The sequence below is a fragment of the Procambarus clarkii genome, chromosome 5 (genome assembly GCF_040958095.1).
Source record: "Procambarus clarkii isolate CNS0578487 chromosome 5, FALCON_Pclarkii_2.0, whole genome shotgun sequence".
NCBI classification, from domain to species: domain Eukaryota; kingdom Metazoa; phylum Arthropoda; class Malacostraca; order Decapoda; family Cambaridae; genus Procambarus; species Procambarus clarkii.
The window spans coordinates 108,864-121,021 of NC_091154.1; the positions used below are offsets into that span (position 1 = coordinate 108,864).

Here is a 12,158-nt window from a genome sequence, read left to right on the forward strand (position 1 = left end):
ACTGATACTGGGTATCACTCCCTATACTAAATGAAAACGATACAACAGTATGAAATAAGTTTATTAGGATTTTGAGCACGTTAGTGCTTAATAAAAATACAACAGTATAGGGAAAAAAGCAAACGTGGCATACAAAGTAACTATGAAAACTGAAATATTTTACATAATCAAAAAAATTCAGAAAATAAATGTTTCTCAAAGTTTCTATATAAATTTCTTTTAAAAATTTAAAAATTTAAAAATATTTTAAACAATATGAAAAGAAATACATTATATATATAAAATAATATAAAACTTTTGTTTTTAAACTGATTAATATGGCTTTGAATTTTAAAATATTTATTTATTTATTTAACTGCATTTTTTGTGCTCGTTTACCTGAGTGTCACTATCCCTAATGGCCTCGACGAGGACTGGAAGCTGGCGGCTTGTCGAAGGTTTCTTCTTTTTGCCTTGATGATCTTTCCAGCTATATGTTGAAACTCAACAGAAGGGAGAGAATGACTGAACTGAGACAAAATAAATGGGAGGGTTTTGTTAGTGGACTTAACCTGCATACTCCCCTGGGCAAAGCCTGGAAAGGCATAAACAAAATTATTGGTAAAAATAGTAGACAAGTTTCACACCCAAACCCGCTACAGAAAGCCAATCAGTTAATTGCAAAATGGGCTCAGGTTTCCAGCCTTGGAATGTTACCAGCTAGCACTAGGGAGAAATTGCAGGAGAGGTCCACAGACAGAAATTCTCTCATAAATTTCATGTTGAGCAAGCAACATGATGAATATGATGTTCCATATACATATTATGAATTGGATGCAGCCCTCTCCAGGGGCAGTAGCACTGCTCCTGGTGAGGACGGTATCACCTATGATATTCTAAGACTCCTACATCGTGTACCCGGTAACCCATTATTAGAATTGTTTAATGCCAGTTATGTCACTGGGCAGTTGCCTGTATCATGGACCACCAGTCTTACGGTACCTGTACCAAAGCCTGGCCAACCTAATGCTTTCCGTCCCATCTCACTGACCAGTTGCATGTGCAAAACCTTTGAGAGAATGGTGCTTAATAGATTATTGTATAGAGTTAAAGAGCACATGTCACCTGATATCAATGGTTTCACACATGGTAAAAGTGTACACAACTGTATCACAACCTTTCTTACTGTTCATGGAGATAAAAGGCACAAATACACAACATTTCTTGATTTAAAAAATGCCTTTGATATTGCTAATAGGGAAGTGATTATGTATGAATTAGCGAGAATGGATATAGGGGGACATTTATTACAATGGATACGAGGCTATCTTACCAACCGGAAGTCCTCTGCACTGTTCCAAGGCTACAAGAGTGAAACTAAAGTAATGCAACTAGGCACCCCACAAGGAGGAGTACTTAGTCCTACCTTGTTTAATGTTCTAATTAATGCTTTACTAAAATCAATCCCAACTAGTCCGGCAAACATCACTATCAGCTATGCAGATGACATCCTTGTGCATACTAAAACCCACCGCGAAATGCAAACAGTCTTAAATTATATACATACAGCTTGTGAGAGCCTTGGTCTTGTAATCAACGCTGCTAAAACTAAGGTATTTAGCAGACAAATTGGCAACCGCAAAAGTGGACCACGAAAACTTAAGATAGACAACATACCAATAGACTATGTCTCTTCTTTCAAATGCCTTGGTGTCTCTGTCCCTTGTACCTCAACTGCAGTCAATAAGTTACATCAACAATGTAGAGACAGACTCAAGGCTCTCAGAACTGTAGTGGGGTACAGCCCGAAATATGGTGTTAATATTAGAATAGCAAGAATGATGTATTTAGCGTATATAAGGTCTCTGATAGACTATCATGCACCAGCTTTGGTCGTGCAGAATGGCAAAAGTATTGATAGACTGGAAAAAATGCAAAATGAAGCACTCAGAATTATACTTGGCTGTCCTATAACTACCAAAGTTCTCAACATGCGGAAAGAATTAAATATACTTAGCATTAGAGATAGAATATTTGAAATTAATCTTATGATGGGACTAAAGCTGCTGCGTGATAACAAAAACAACATTGTGTCAGTTGCACTGTTAGAACACATACGAAATGGAACTAGCGAGTCTAAATGGATTCAAAGAACTGCCACTCATATTAAAATGATGGGACTGCACGATGTATATACAGATGAAAGAGTACAGCACTTCCTTCCACCCTGGCAGATAGTACCTTTTGACATCCTGACCCCTGCATACCCCACCAAGAAACTAATCACAAGCAACCCTCATGCTCAGCTTGCTGCTAAATTAAGCACCATAGAACACATTCACAATATACAAGCTGAAAACAACATTGCACAGACCATATACACTGACGGATCACTCAATACAGCTACAGGGAGGGCAGGAAGTGCTGTTATTGCTCATCAGCCCGATGGCAGCACAATTCAAAGAAATATCCGAATTAGTAACTGGGCGTCCACAATGCAAGCCGAGTTGGTAGCGATACTGGTAGCACTCGAAATTATTGACAACACTGAAGTAGACAGCTTAATTATTTCTGACTCCCTATCCTCACTACGAGCAATAAACAGTATGCAATCAAGTAATAACGTGCTTGTCTTGGAAGCTAGACGTAGATATATAAGAATACTTAGCAAGAGGGTAAATATAAAAATGTTGTCGATTCCTTCTCACATTGGCCTGCAGGAACATGACAAAGTTGACGCCCTTGCTAAGGCTGCAGTAAATAAAGACAGTATTGAACGGAATCTTGAGTTATCAAATAGGTCCCTTAAAAGTGTCATTAGACGAGAACTCCTGGATGGATTTGAAGAAAGTAGAACAGTGCAAACTGGAACTAGCAGATCCATTGTTCATCACAATGAAATGTGTGAAGTAAAACATGTGTATGGGGCAAGTAACAAAGTCAGTAGACTAACAGATGTTTTCACAGCTCGTATAAGACTTGGCTACAAGTATCTCTGGCAGTTCGGCTTGTATAGGGATCTAGATGAAGTAAAGTGTAAAGTGTGTAGACAAAGACAGGGCCACACACTCGAACACTATATCTTGGATTGTAGTAAAATTGAGCCTTTTAGAGATAAATCTAAGCTCACTCTGTATGATATGGCAACCTATCTTATTACCATGGATAAATTACCTGAAATCCTTGCACTGTATCCACATTTTGCTTCCAGTAGATGAACGACATATGAGATTCAGAAACAAGTAGTGTATTGTGAGGACTAATAATAAACAGAAGCTCCCCTATGACTCTGTAATATCCCCATTGGCCAAACTATTATGTATTAACGATAAAACCTACCATTAATGTATGATGACTTACTGTAAATATGTAGCTCTTGTAATAGCACTTTCTCTGTAACTAGCTGACATTGTATCTATAAGGTGTGAAGGATTGAAGAAATTGTTTATGTAATAATCTAAGATGAGGTCTGATAAAGACCTTTTGTGCCCTCTGTAATGCTTTTGCGCTACCGCTCACAGGATGAGTATGTGGTGCACAATAAACTAGCCGCCTTCGGCGGCAACAATCAATCAATCAAATCAATCCTGTTCTCAGTCCTACATTGTGGCTTGTTGAGCTTGTCACTGCTGTTCCTTGTTTGTGTTACATTGTGGCTTGTTGAGCTTGTCACTGCTGTTCCTTGTTTGTGTTACATTGTGGCTTGTTGAGCTTGTCACTGCTGTTCCTTGTTTGTGTTACATTGTGGCTTGTTGAGCTTGTCACTGTTGTTCCTTGTTTGTGTTACATTGTGGCTTGTTGAGCTTGTCACTGCTGTTCCTTGTTTGTGTTACATTGTGGCTTGTTGAGCTTGTCACTGTTGTTCCTTGTTTGTGTTACATTGTGGCTTGTTGAGCTTGTCACTGTTGTTCCTTGTTTGTGTTACATTGTGGCTTGTTGAGCTTGTCACTGTTGTTCCTTGTTTGTGTTACATTGTGGCTTGTTGAGCTTGACACTGTTGTTCCTTGTTTGTGTTACATTGTGGCTTGTTGAGCTTGTCACTGTTGTTCCTTGTTTGTGTTACATTGTGGCTTGTTGAGCTTGTCACTGTTGTTCCTTGTTTGTCTTACATTGTGGCTTGTTGAGCTTGTCACTGTTGTTCCTTGTTTGTGTTACATTGTGGCTTGTTGAGCTTGTCACTGTTGTTCCTTGTTTGTGTTACATTGTGGCTTGTTGAGCTTGTCACTGTTGTTCCTTGTTTGTGTTACATTGTGGCTTGTTGAGCTTGTCACTGTTGTTCCTTGTTTGTGTTACATTGTGGCTTGTTGAGCTTGTCACTGTTGTTCCTTGTTTGTCTTACATTGTGGCTTGTTGAGCTTGTCACTGTTGTTCCTTGTTTGTGTTACATTGTGGCTTGTTGAGCTTGTCACTGTTGTTCCTTGTTTGTGTTACATTGTGGCTTGTTGAGCTTGTCACTGTTGTTCCTTGTTTGTGTTACATTGTGGTTTGTTGAGCTTGTCACCGTTGTTCCTTGTGTGTGTTACATTGTGGCTTGTTGAGCTTGTCACCGTTGTTCCTTGTGTGTGTTACATTGTGGCTTGTTGAGCTTGTCACCGTTGTTCCTTGTGTGTGTTACATTGTGGCTTGTTGAGCTTGTCACCGTTGTTCCTTGTGTGTGTTACATTGTGGCTTGTTGAGCTTGTCACCGTTGTTCCTTGTGTGTGTTACATTGTGGCTTGTTGAGCTTGTCACCGTTGTTCCTTGTGTGTGTTACATTGTGGCTTGTTGAGCTTGTCACCGTTGTTCCTTGTTTGTGTTACATTGTGGCTTGTTGAGCTTGTCACCGTTGTTCCTTGTTTGTGTTACATTGTGGCTTGTTGAGCTTGTCACCGTTGTTCCTTGTTTGTGTTACATTGTGGCTTGTTGAGCTTGTCACCGTTGTTCCTTGTTTGTCTTACATTGTGGCTTGTTGAGCTTGTCACTGTTGTTCCTTGTTTGTGTTACATTGTGGCTTGTTGAGCTTGTCACTGTTGTTCCTTGTTTGTGTTACATTGTGGCTTGTTGAGCTTGACACTGTTGTTCCTTGTTTGTGTTACATTGTGGCTTGTTGAGCTTGTCACTGTTGTTCCTTGTTTGTGTTACATTGTGGCTTGTTGAGCTTGACACTGTTGTTCCTTGTTTGTGTTACATTGTGGCTTGTTGAGCTTGTCACTGTTGTTCCTTGTTTGTGTTACATTGTGGCTTGTTGAGCTTGACACTGTTGCTCCTTGTTTGTGTTACATTGTGGCTTGTTGAGCTTGTCACTGTTGTTCCTTGTTTGTGTTACATTGTGGCTTGTTGAGCTTGTCACTGTTGTTCCTTGTTTGTGTTACATTGTGGCTTGTTGAGCTTGTCACTGTTGTTCCTTGTTTGTGTTACATTGTGGCTTGTTGAGCTTGTCACTGTTGTTCCTTGTTTGTGTTACATTGTGGCTTGTTGAGCTTGTCACTGTTGTTCCTTGTTTGTGTTACATTGTGGCTTGTTGAGCTTGTCACTGTTGTTCCTTGTTTGTGTTACATTGTGGCTTGTTGAGCTTGTCACTGTTGTTCCTTGTTTGTGTTACATTGTGGCTTGTTGAGCTTGTCACTGTTGCTCTTTGTTTGTGTTACATTGTGGCTTGTTGAGCTTGTCACTGTTGTTCCTTGTTTGTGTTACATTGTGGCTTGTTGAGCTTGTCACTGTTGTTCCTTGTTTGTGTTACATTGTGGCTTGTTGAGCTTGTCACTGTTGTTCCTTGTTTGTGTTACATTGTGGCTTGTTGAGCTTGTCACTGTTGCTCCTTGTTTGTGTTACATTGTGGCTTGTTGAGCTTGTCACTGTTGCTCTTTGTGTGTTACATTGTGGCTTGTTGAGCTTGTCACTGTTGCTCTTTGTGTGTTACATCTAGTGTTAAAAAAAATGATGTAGTAAACTGCCCGAACCTAACCCAACCTAGCCTATGTACCCTAACCTAACCTAGGTAACCTAATCTAACCTAAATAACCTTACAGCCTAACATAGGTAACCAAATCTAACCTAGCATAACCTACCCTAGCCTAGCCTAACCTAACCTAACCTAACCTAACCTAACCTAACCTAGGTAATCTAATCTAACCTAAATAACTTTACAGCCTAACATAGGTAACCAAATCTAACCTAGCATAACCTACCCTAGCCTAGCCTAGCCTAACCTAGGTAATCTAATCACGTTGTGTGTGTCATAACCGCCAAGTTAGCCTCGTGGAATACACTTGTACCCCCTTAATGACTGGCAGTCTTGGCCTCAAGCAAATCCCAATTTGAATGGTGTAGGATTATAGTGAAAGTCTCGAATTAAATCCGCCAGTTTACTGGAGTGAACGTAGTCTACCTGACCACAGCTTTTTACATGGTTATCATTGTAAATGTGTGGCCACGTCTGTGGTAGAAAGGTTTTTACAAGATATACATCACAGCAAAGTTAATCATCTTATAATAACCATCATATAATAAGTTTTATCTCAAGGCATTAGCCACTGGAGCTAAGTTAATCAGGTGCCTAACATCTGAGTGGACAGCGCTCGGGATTCATAGTCCTGAGGTTCTGGGTTCGATCCCCGGTGCAGGCGGAAAAAATGGGTAAAATTTGTTTTCACCCTGCTAGGCGAATAGGTAAATTTCACCTATTCACCTAGCAGTAAATAGGTACCTGGGAGTTGGACAGCTACTACGGGCTGCTTCCTGGGGATGTGTAACAAAAAGGAGGCCTGGTCGAGGACCGGGCCGCGGGGACGCTAAGCCCCGAAATCATCTGAAGCTAACCTCAAGAGGTGACAAAACCTAACATTAGTACACTTGGCAACAAGTGAAGAGAATCTAAGTTATGGCCAAGGAAATAAACTAGAATATACGCAGATGGTCTGTGTATATAGTAATAATAATATACATCAGTTCTTTAACAATAATGAACAGTCTGCCTTTACTTAGAATCTATATATACCTTTAATAAGGCAGCTAAAAATAAGGCAAAATAATATGCTATGTTTATATAAACTACTTCAGCGGTCAGCGTTATAAATTCTGATCTTATATTAGCACAAAAAGAAAGTAATTATATAACTTTTATAAAAATACATAAATAACTCCTAAAATTGCGTACAAATTATATTATTCTTTTATATTTAATTTTAAATCTTATTAAAAAAAAGCAGATAAATTTCATATTTTATGTATTAATAAATGTTTGATGTTTTCAAACAGCAACTTCTTAATGAAGGTCATATGTTGTAAAGTTGGTGACTGTTCTATAACTGCACTTGTCGGGGGACAGGAAGCCTGTGTATATATAGTCCAGTATCTAGGTCCCCCCCTCCCCCCCCCCCCGAGGTAAAATTTCTGACTTTCCCATTTTCTTTACGTCACATTCTGTGAGTTATGCCTTAACTGAAGTCAATATATTAATACAAGGGGCAGTTAATTATATAAGTTATATAACACACTAGTATTTTGTTTTAATTTGTTTTCGTTTCATATTTTATTTTAAACTTAACTTAAAAATTATATACATCTCTTATTATTTGGTGAAGTAGTCACTTTTCCAGTTTTTTATGGGGTAACTTTCCTATTTAGCATTACGGTGATAATTCCCGTTTGTGGTCAGCATTTGTGTTGGATGTAAAGCTTATCAACTTTTCGAGGTTTATTAAGCTCACCACAACATTTTATTGACCATCAGGCAATTATACTTTAGCCTAGGATATAATTTAGAGACAAGGTGCTGTGGCACAGTGGTAAAGCACTCGACGTCCCTGTACCTCGCTGACGATGAAACAAAAAAATCTGGGGCCAGATTCACGAAGCAGTTACGCAAGCACTTACGAATGTGTACATCTTTCCTTAATCTTTGACGGCTTTGGTTACATTTATTGAACAGTTTACAAGCATGAAAACTTGCCAATCAACTGTTGTTATTGTTATAAACAGCCTCCTGGTGCTTCGGAGCTCATTAGCTGTTTAATAATTGTAAACAAAGCCGCCAAAGATTGAGAAAAGATGTACAGGTTCGTAAATGCTTGCGTAACTGCTTCGTGAATCTGGCCTCTGGGCTGGGGTCAAGTCCTGATAGAGAGGACTAGGCTACATTTTTTAAATTTACATTTTTTTTCTACTAGACTAGAAAAAACGTTTTCTGTTCCTTAACCCTGATGCTCCTGTTACCTAGCAGTAAATAGGTACCTGGGAGTTTTGGGTTCTCAGAACCCAAAACAGAAACAGCTTAGGCTGTTAGTTTAGTAGGGTTAACTTTCAATTAACAGTTTTCATGACGTTTTGTAACCTTAGGAGAACTTCCTGCCCTCCTAACCTACCAGAAGACCCTTAACTTGCTGTTTTGGAAAAATAAATCCAAAATGTATTTTTCATTATTAAATTATCTTTTGATAATGAAAACGGCCTTTTTGGCTATAGCGCATAGGAGTGAAAAGCGACATAATTTGTAAGAGGACGGGTTGCACTTCAAACACCTACGGGATATTCATGCCCATGTCACCTGTTGTGGTGGCTTAATCTTCATCTATCAATCACCAAAGGAGCAGGGTAATTTGTCCCCCCCCCCCATCCTCCCATTGAGCCACCACATCTAGGACTCCTGGGCAGACAACTCCTAGACGCAGGAAAGCAAGAAATACAGATCTCAGTGTATGGGTAAACACACGAGTGGTCAAAAGGCAACAAAGTATTCATCTCTTCCCTCACCTTACACTATTAAGATCGGTCATGAATTACCATTTACCTCCAGCAGAAACGCTGACCAACCGCGGCATTCTACGAAAGGCACAACATCCTCAGGGTGGTTGATACTTCATTCACTTGACTCCTAAGAACCAAATAGTTTGTTAGTAATGGTAATTCCAAACCAATCATAAAACAGACACACACACATTTATGCCTAACGTGATATGGGATGGTTTCTTGCAGTGTTCCTACACCATGTATCATGTTAACTGTCCACCATAGTACTGGCCAGATGTACTAGTTTCTAGTTAATATTTGGATACTTTCCTGAAGATTTCTTTAGTCAGTAGGACAAGGCACTGAGAATTGACTTTAGTCCTGGGCAATGTTGTGGACTAACGTACACTTGCTGGTTGGTCAGTGAGTTATGGTTGTCCTCATATCCCTCCAGAGGTTGATCACCATCAGGCTTTATTTGGTTTTATTTATATATACAAGAGTTGTTACACTGTTGTAAAGCCACTAGCATGAATAGCATTTCAGGCAGGTCCTTAATCCTAATTTTCCCTGGAATACAACCCGCCAAATCATTTAACAACCAGGTACCCATTCACTGCTGGGTGAACAGAGGCAACAGTTAAGGATTGGCGCCCACTCAATCCTCCCCGGCCAGGATACCAACCCAGACCAAAGCACTCGTGAAGCGTCGGGCGAGTGTCTTACCACTACGCCACTGGAACTGCAATAGCTAATCCAATCCCTCCAAGTATTGAGTTAATTATGCATTTGGGTGAAACATTTTCTGCACCCGTAACGAAGGCAGCGTCCACGAGGGAACACTAAACTCTGGATTATCCCCACATGTTAATATTTAGCCGATGGCCTGGCACAGAAACCAAGTTACAGTGCCGCTCCTGTGCCAAGTAAGTCACCTACGGGCTCACCATGGCCCATGCTACATAGAACTTTTTGTTCCGAGTAGCTGAACCTAAAACAATAACAACAACAATGCGGGAACCAAAAATTAGCCAAAGCCCCTGACCTTCATAATCTATCAACAGTACAACTGTATAACAATGACACTTTGTCAACCATCATTATTATTGTTCAAGTCTCCATTAAATAAATATCAATTATTCAATCTTCTCTATTCTAAGCCCAAGTTTCCTTAGGGTGGAAAGGTACGACACACAGCAGGGTCACTCAGTGAGAAAATGTTACATATACTGTATTCTGATTAGTATTACTTTATTACAAAAGCATGATGAATCCTACAGTTGCTTCCACTCAGACTAGTTAATGGTGTTACATGCAACCTTCTCGTGTCACGGCAGAGTTGCCCGAGCTCACTCCACTCTTCTTCAGTATTGTAACCCAGCTAGCATTAATATTTTCAAAGACAAAAGTTGCCTGCATTGCAATACCTTCTTAACTTTACTTTTTTTTTGCAGAGATAATATTGCAGACAAATTTATATCACATACTGAAGTTAAAATTTATAAGATAAACAGAAAATTGCACATGTCAAATAAATACAAATGCTGTTCACACAAAATTGCACAAGTAAAGTTCTCATTACTTATGCTGTTTGTCACTCGCACACCTTCGGGAAACTAAAGAGACACGGGGCAAATACAGAAGGAAAATATGAAGACATGAGAATTGGGAGAGAAGCAATTATCAAAAAGAGTGCTAAACTAATATAGTTATATGGCACCAAGTTACATAATGTTCAAGAGTACCAAATATCATAATACCAATATGAGACCAGAAACACATATTGTATGATGATTAATGTCAAAGGTGTCAGATTCATTTGAGGAATATATCAAGGGATGGGACGGGGGAAAGGAATGTTGGCCAACCACTTGGACGATCGGGGATTGAACACCGACTTCCATGAAGCGAGACCGTCGCTTTACCGTCTACCCCCATGTGGCATACAGGATAAATGTGACAGGCAGAGAAGAGATGCCACTGAGTGCTCAGGACACGAGACGTGTTACAATATGCACCAACTCTCAGGTACCTATTCAGTGCTAAGTAAACAAAGTGAGCATAAGATGAACCTAAATGTTTCATATGGTATGGGAGTCAAACCACAACCCCCTTTGAGCCACTCTGCCACTGTGCTACAGGTCACCCTACATAATTATACTGCAATACATGAAGTATTATTTGTACGAGTAATACAGTACAAATTACATAAATGACAGTGATATTTGGCATATAGAGCCAAACATAAAAACAAAACTTAACATGATAATGATATTTCATGACTGACCATGAACAGTGTTTGTTGACATTACAGTATAAGTAACTTATGGACTCTTGTATTGTAACACTGAAACACTACACGAAGTGTCTTTTATGGCCCATTTAACTTAACACTTATTTCGAGTGTTTCACATACACAGCCTCCAGTTGACACCAAACTACTGTACACACCTTCCTTGCTTATATCTTGAATGAACATCAAAAATACATAAAGTTAATAAAGAGAAACTTTATTGTGAGTGTCCTCACAAGAGCTCTCTACAAAATAAACCATTATCCACAATATGACTTATTACAGCATGCTACATTCCCTCCAGCACGCCACTTTCCCTCCAGCTCGCCACTTTCCCTCCAGCACGCCACTTTCCCTCCAGCACGCCACTTTCCCTCCAGCACGCCACTTTCCCTCCAGCACGCTGTCAGTGTTCAATACTTTATGACATCTTGCAAAATACTGTACTTGCACAAATATTTGCTGGTCTTCAGTTTATAACGCCATACTAAGCATTCCCACAAGACTAACGGTTTACATCTCACAGCACATGTGCCATACAGTACACTTCTTGCACGCAGGTACACCATTTTATCCTATTCCGTATTACACCACATTTTTAAGGTTATGAATTACAATCAACTGTGGCCTTAATGATATTAGCAGTTTATAAGCCCTAAATGTAAACATGTAATTTAACCAAACCTAACCTAAAATTAACTAGACGATTAATCTAGATGGTAATACTGTGGCACTTTATGTACCAAACTCCACATTCAGCACAGGAATGTCTGACTATAAATACAAAGATATCCTGAATAAATTAACAGATTTGTTATGTCTTTAAATAAACAAATAAAACTGCTGCACTTCTCTTACATGTCGCACATCTTATTCTGAAATTGCACGGCACCAACACGATATAGTTGACATGGGGTAAAGTTGCCGGCTGCCAGACACCTGCGACTCAGAAACCTTGTGTGCCAACGGCGCTGAATAAAACAATACACAAAATTGTCAAGTGCTTAAAATATACTACCGCTATAATGATAATATTAATAATGATCAAATCCACAAGGGCCTTGACGAGGGTTTGAGTCTATGGGCTGGATGTTCCAAGATACACTCTCGTCAACTGCAACACAACACGGTAAAAGTTGCCTAGAGCGCATCTGGGAACATCCAGCGCATAACTTGGAAC

General features: G+C 39.5%; 1 long non-coding RNA gene across 1 annotated transcript; it reads right to left on the bottom strand.

The window, feature by feature from the left end:
* Positions 1-11,179: 11,179 nt before the first annotated feature.
* LOC138372381 (uncharacterized) lies at positions 11,180-11,977 on the bottom strand. The gene is made up of 2 exons (XR_011230813.1): positions 11,837-11,977; positions 11,180-11,381 (listed from the first exon to the last, which is right to left on the bottom strand). It is a non-coding gene; the product is annotated as an uncharacterized lncRNA (long non-coding RNA).
* Between the last annotated feature and the right edge of the window lie 181 nt (positions 11,978-12,158).